This window comes from Acartia tonsa, chromosome 13, assembly GCF_053477335.1.
Source record: "Acartia tonsa isolate MP-2025a chromosome 13, ASM5347733v1, whole genome shotgun sequence".
In the NCBI taxonomy this organism is placed as follows: domain Eukaryota; kingdom Metazoa; phylum Arthropoda; class Copepoda; order Calanoida; family Acartiidae; genus Acartia; species Acartia tonsa.
The window spans coordinates 45369125-45376590 of record NC_137272.1 but is presented as its reverse complement, the minus strand read 5'-3'; positions in this window follow the sequence as shown (position 1 = coordinate 45376590).

Sequence of the window (7466 nt, the reverse complement as noted above, 5' to 3'; positions counted from 1 at the left end):
ATATACATAAAAGCAAAGCTCTAAAGACAGATGTTATTCATATGGACATAAACTTTTCTGGAGGGTTAGAACTTAATAAGCAGAATATTAAATCTATGCATAGAAAATTGTATTAATTGTGATAAAAAATATTAGTTCAGATTTATATACTGTTTAGCAACATTTTTAGGACTTGATTATGGAGATGCTTAGCTTTAAATATTATACTATGTTTTTCTATGAATCAATATTACAAAAATCAGATGAATGAATTGGGAAAAGGTCATAAAATCTGCATGTATTAAATTGACATTCTTGATGATGATCATAATCACACCTAAGTGTAACAGGAATCATCCTGTTCACTTTAAAGTTGATAAGAGCTAACCCTAAGGTGCGACTCTATGGTAGGTTATGGTTACAACAGACTCTAAATATAGAAAATCTAAAATTTTAAAAAGTAGTAAAGTTTTTTTTGTTTGTCTATTAAGATCTCAATGTCTAAACTGATGGATCACTCCATTTTATAGGAATTCAATATGGGTCCTGGATAATATACCTTAACCCTTAACGGTCGGGGGGGGGGGCGTTGAACGCCCCCCCTTCCGGTTTTTTCTATCTCATTTTCTGTGTGTGAAAGATAAAGAGCCCAAACTGCTTGACTTTTTAAGTATGGGTATGACACATAACTGAGAGTTGGAATTTTTTGAATATCTCCATCCTGGCGGGCACAGGATGCCAGCAAACCTGGCAGGGTCATCCAGGTAAAGAGCAAAAATATTTTTTAGACTAAAACAAAGCATTTTATCATACCAAAATACTAAAAAATCCTCTAGTAGAACATCCTTATATGAAATACAGGTGTTCAAGTCACTTTCAGGTTCCAGGTATGATCCTGCAGGTCCTGATCCTCCAGGTCTCCAGAAATCTTTGAAAGGCTCCTGTGGCCGCAATTTTTGACTTAGAGACTTCAAATTTTAAACTTAAGCTTTTCTTACATGTCTACATAATGTACTAAAATTTCATGAAGATCCGCCGCCGTTTTTCCGCCGACCGCCGACTGCGGCGGCTGGCAGCTGCCAAGTACAGCTGCGGCCGCTGAAATTTATATTTTGATATTTCTAATGTACAATTTACATAAAGATAAATATTTTCTGGAAAAAAAATTTTCTTCTAGCTTCATAAATAAGAAAATTACAGCCGTTTGAAATTTTTAAGTAAAAAAAGACCTAAAAACAAAGGTTATTAAATAAAAGGGTGAAGGAAGCGAAAATTGACTTAGACTTATAAAAGGTCGGAAATTCATTATCAAACAGGGGACTTGCACAAAAAAATTTAGCCCTTTAGCTGTAATAGGAACTGAGATAATAAGGGGGGGCGTTGAACGCCCCCCCCCCCCGACCGATTAAGGTGCGGCAAGGGGCCCGACTGTAAAGGGTTAAGGATATTTTGATATTTAAACATTAAGATGCTTTTAGGCTATTTTCTGCCACATTCCTCTTCAATAGAATAAAGATCCTCTTGATGTTTCAAGTGATTCTATTATAAGATTCAATGAAGGTATTCAACTAATTTTGTTGGTTAATACTCTATTATTGGAAATATCAATTTAAAAGATATGAAAATCATAAAAATACTCAATGAATGTAATCAGTAATAAAGCTAAACTATGATGTTTAGCTCTGGATGGTCGACTTTTTATTGTTAATGCCAGACAGGCATCCTTACATGCTGGATGTTTCAAGCAAAAATCTTACTGTCAGAAAGTAATCAAGGTTCCTAATGAATGTTTAAACATAAAAAAGCAGAAAATTAATTTATAAGTATAAAAGAAATTGTTTATAAATTTGTTGCAAAACTGAGTTAATACAGAATACTCAGTATATAAAAAAGACATAATTTTAGCATTTAGCACAATCTTAAGTTATACGCACAGACAAACATCCTGTAACTTTTATAAAAGAATTTCTATGTACATTATAACAAACTATCATTATTCTGCTGCCAACACAAAACTGGAATTTTTAAAATTTAACTTAACAGATTTTCTTTATTCCCTTGGTAATTTTCAAAATCTTTACAACTTTTCATTATTAAATGTTCAGTTAATATATAAATCTTTTTTAGGATCACAAACCTTTCCCCCCCCCCCCCCCCCCCCCCTCCTTCTTATTTCGAGGGAAACTGCTCATTAATTAAAATTTAGCTCAACAAACTAGAGAAATGGAAAAACATAAAAAAAAATTTAAATATAGAAATAATTTCAAAATTTTCAAAGTTTTTAATTTTATTATGGAAATGCTACACTTTATAATAACCCAAGGATTAGCCATTTAAAAAATCAAGTAAATAGTACAATCTTTTCAATAAAATTTTAAAAATCTTTTAAAAGTAATAATTCAAGAGTTTAAAATGGTCACACAGACTTTTGAGCTGATAACGAATTTTAAAAGCAAGCTTTCAGGTAAATAGAATGTTTTTTTTTAACAAAGTTGCTTATTTCTAGATTAAAACTATTTGTAGTTTAGGCACTGTTGATTAGTGGGGGGGGGGGGGGCATTGGGATATTTATCATAATAGTACCCAAAGCTTTACATAACTTTGGGGACTTTTATTATATTTTGATTGGTTTGTTTATTGAGTGTCCAAACGTTTTAACTACAAATTGTAATCTAAAGAAAGAGTAATTTTGTATATAATAATTGGGGTTGTACAATAATTTATCAGCTATTGTCTTATCCCTTTACATCCCCGTTTGGTTGTTTTAAATTGTAAGCACTGTCCATAGGATTTAATAAGAAAATTGGCGATAAAATAAGATATAACATAATTGCAAATTAACAAAATTATTAATTCTATGGGTTTAAATTAGTGGTTGAAAAGTTTAGACAATGCTAGTTTGTACAAACAAATCAAATCCCAAAAGTTTTTAAGTCAACAAAAGTGTCAAAATTTTTTGGGACCAGTATAATTTACAGTCCAATGTCTCCTCCCTCTCTGGCTGTCACTCTACAATTGTTTACGTTCGTTTACCTGTCATTTTGTTGAGCTTCGATTTAATGGATGTTGTCATCCTTCTTTATTAAATATTTTACCTTAGTTGATGCTTATTACATTTTCATGTTTCAGATGCCAATAAAAACTAAAATTTTATCTTTAAAATTCACAGATTTTTCACTTTTCATTTGACGGATTTTTTTTACATGTTTAATACTTGAAATATCTTCATCAACTTTAATAATTAGATAAAACAAGAATGACAACATCTATAAAAGCGAAGCTCTAAAATGATAGGACAAACGCACATTAATACTTGTAGAGTGTCAGAACTGAATAATATCAGAATATAAATGTATAAAGTCGTAGCTAAAATCTAAGTGAATTTGTTGAAAAATTACTTAATACAGGCTAATGTTTTAGGTCATACTTACATTTTTAAGACTTGATTATAGAGCTGCTCTGCTTATAACGTTGTACTTTATTGTCTAATGAATCAGTATTCCAAAAATAAGATCAATCAAATAATTTTATCACATAAAAATTTGCTGTTAAAAAAGTTAAACATCAACATGTATGGACGTACGGACATTCTGCTATGCTTTCTAAATCCTACATAACTACTACAGGAATCACCATTTAAAGTCAATTGAAAGACAATAAGAAAAGATCTATCCGTTACGGACTGACAGACTGACGGATGGACCCTAATTAAAGAAAAAGCTTTGCTTTTAAAAACAAGGATGACATAGCTGAAATTTGACAGACAGACAAATTGATAATAATATCAAATATTTACTTACTTTAAAGTCTTAACAAAATTTAATGGTTCTGTCTCAAAATTACTTAAATATGTTTGAAATAGTCATATTTATTTTTTTATTGAAATCCAAGCTTTTCTATAATTAGGGATGGTCTGTTCATATGTCCGTCTGAAATGGATAGCTCTCATCTTTAGTTTAGACATGTAAGAGCTGTCCTATTGATGTCAAACTTGGCATGGTGATTTCTGTAAGAGTTAAGTACGATATAGATAGTGTACCAATTATATAATTATAAATTTTTTTTATAAAAAATCTTGATTTTTAGAACTTTAAAAAATATGTTTTTATATGATATAATTATCCTATTCATCTGTGATTTAGAATACTGATTCTTAGGATAACAAAGCTAAATTTTATAGGCAATGCATCTCTATAATCAAGTCCTAGAAATGTAATTATGTCCTGGAACAATTTTTTTTATTTAGTAATGTTTTTACTTATAGATTCTTATGTAATTTCGACACTCTGCAAAGTCTAATGTTTGTTTGACATACCCTCTGATTTTAGAGCTTTGCTTTTATAGATAATTTCATCCTAGTCTTGACATAAATATAGAAATTTGCACGGCATTTAAAGTGATATTACTCTAGGAACTACAATTTCAAAAGCTGTTTCATGTAGAAAGAGAGAGAACAAATGAATGAAAAAAAGAGAGAGAGAAAAAAAGGAAGAGAGAAAGAGGAAAAAGAGAAAAAGGTAGAAAGAGAGAAAAGAGAGAAAGAAAGAAAAAGAAGAAAGAAATTAAGAGAAAGAAAAAGAAGTTGTAAGGAGAAAGAAAGAGAGGGAATATGCTAAATATTTTAGTTCTTTCGTTCAAAGTTGAATAAAAAACTGATAATGGAGGATTAGATTTTTCCAACACCTTACACCTTTGCGCACAATTATTCCGAATCGTCCTAGCACTCATTCTAATTTAAATTTGTGAGTGCTTTTCCAATAATTGGCAGCAGCACATCTAGTAGTTTTATAGAGCTGCTTCTGTGGATTAGGGTAGGTGTGGCTCCAGCTGAGGGTTGCTATTGCTGAGGGTAGAGAAAGACTAAACTACATAACTTTTGTGTCACTTTAGAGGAAGACGATTCCCCTTTCTCCCATCTCTTTTGAAGAGATTTTCTTCCCCCCTTCCCTTTTTCTTTTCCGAAATGTGTATGACGTCACAGGAATCGTGACACAAAAGTTATGTAGTTTAGTCTTTCTCCTGATGGTAATATATGTAGATAGAGTGTGGTTTAGGGCAGATACTGATTTAAGTGGCAGATTCGTTCTCTAAGCCCCAGGAAAGAATAGTAATCTATCTATCTATCTATCTATCTATCTATCTATCTATCTATCTATCTATCTATCTATCTATCTATCTATCTATCTATCTATCTATCTATCTATTTATCTATCTATCTATCTATCTATCTATCTATCTATATATCTATATATCTATCTATCTATCTATCTATCTATCTATCTATCTATCTATCTATTTATCTATCTATCTATCTATCTATCTATTTATCTATCTATCTATCTATCTATCTATTTATCTATCTATCTATCTATATATCTATCTATCTATCTATCTATCTATCTATCTATCTATCTATCTATCTATCTATCTATCTATCTATCTATCTATCTATATATCTATCTATCTATCTATCTATCTATCTATCTATCTATCTATCTATCTATCTATCTATCTATCTATCTATCTATCTATCTATCTATCTATCTATCTATCTATCTATCTATCTATCTATCTATCTATCTATCTATCTATCTATCTATCTATCTATCTATCTATCTATCTATCTATCTATCTATCTATCTATCTATCTATCTATCTATCTATCTATCTATCTATCTATCTATCTATCTATCTATCTATCTATCTATCTATCTATCTATCTATCTATCTATCTATCTATCTATCTATCTATCTATCTATCTATCTATCTAATTATCTATCTATCTATCTATCTATCTATCTATCTATCTATCTATCTATCTATCTATCTATCTATCTATCTATCTATCTATCTATCTATCTATCTATCTATCTATCTATTTATCTATCTATCTATCTATCTATCTATCTATCTATCTTTTCCGAAATGTGTATGACGTCACAGGAATCGTGACACAAAAGTTATGTAGTTTAGTCTTTCTCCTGATGGTAATATATGTAGATAGAGTGTGGTTTAGGGCAGATACTGATTTAAGTGGCAGATTCGTTCTCTAAGCCCCAGGAAAGAATAGTAATCTATCTATCTATCTATCTATCTATCTATCTATCTATCTATCTATCTATCTATCTATCTATCTATCTATCTATCTATCTATCTATCTATCTATCTATCTATCTATCTATCTATCTATCTATCTATCTATCTATCTATCTATCTATCTATCTATCTATCTATCTATCTATATATCTATCTATCTATCTATCTATCTATCTATCTATCTATATATCTATCTATCTATCTATATATCTATCTATCTATCTATCTATCTATCTATCTATCTATCTATCTATCTATCTATCTATCTATCTATCTATCTATCTATCTATCTATCTATCTATCTATATATCTATCTATCTATCTATCTATCTATCTATCTATCTATATATCTATCTATATATCTATATATCTATCTATCTATCTATCTATCTATCTATCTATCTATCTATCTATCTATCTATCTATCTATCTATCTATCTATCTATCTATCTATCTATCTATCTATCTATCTATCTATCTATCTATCTATCTATCTATCTATCTATCTATCTATCTATCTATCTATCTATCTATCTATCTATCTATCTATCTATCTATCTATCTATCTATTTATCTATCTATCTATCTATCTATCTATCTATCTATCTATCTATCTATCTATCTATCTATCTATCTATCTATCTATCTATCTATCTATCTATCTATATATATATATATATATCTATCTATCTATCTATATATCTATCTATCTATCTATCTATCTATCTATCTATCTATCTATTTATGTATCTATATATCTATCTATCTATCTATCTATCTATCAATCTATCTATCTATCTATCTATCTATCTATCTATCTATCTATCTATCTATCTATCTATCTATCTATCTATCTATCTATCTATCTATCTATCTATCTATCTATCTATCTATCTATCTATCTATCTATCTATCTATCTATCTATCTATCTATCTATCTATCTATCTATCTTTAGTCTAAATATCCATCTATCTATCTATACACCCTGTACAAAGCATGCTCCGCCCCTAGTTTTCTGATTATTGTAATTGTAACTGTTGGCACTCCACCCTCTCTATTATTAGAACGAACGTCCGGTGCAGGGCTGTCAGCCGCAGCTCCATAGCACAAAAGCTCTCTTGAATATGCGTGGCTGCAGCCTTAGCCATGTTACTGAGAGTTGCTAACAGTGTGTGGCTTATTCTGGTGCTTAAGAGGTTATGTAGCTTGTTTGTAAGCCTTTTTTATGCTAGGCTGCGCATGAGAGGGTGGCTTTCATATAATTCAACTTGTCTTCCTTTTTTTCTCTTTGATTAAACCTTTCTAACCCTGCAGAACCTATGTCCGTGGTAATAAACAAGAAAAAATACAAAACAAGGGATTATCGTGGAGAGGTTTTTGGTGCTCAAA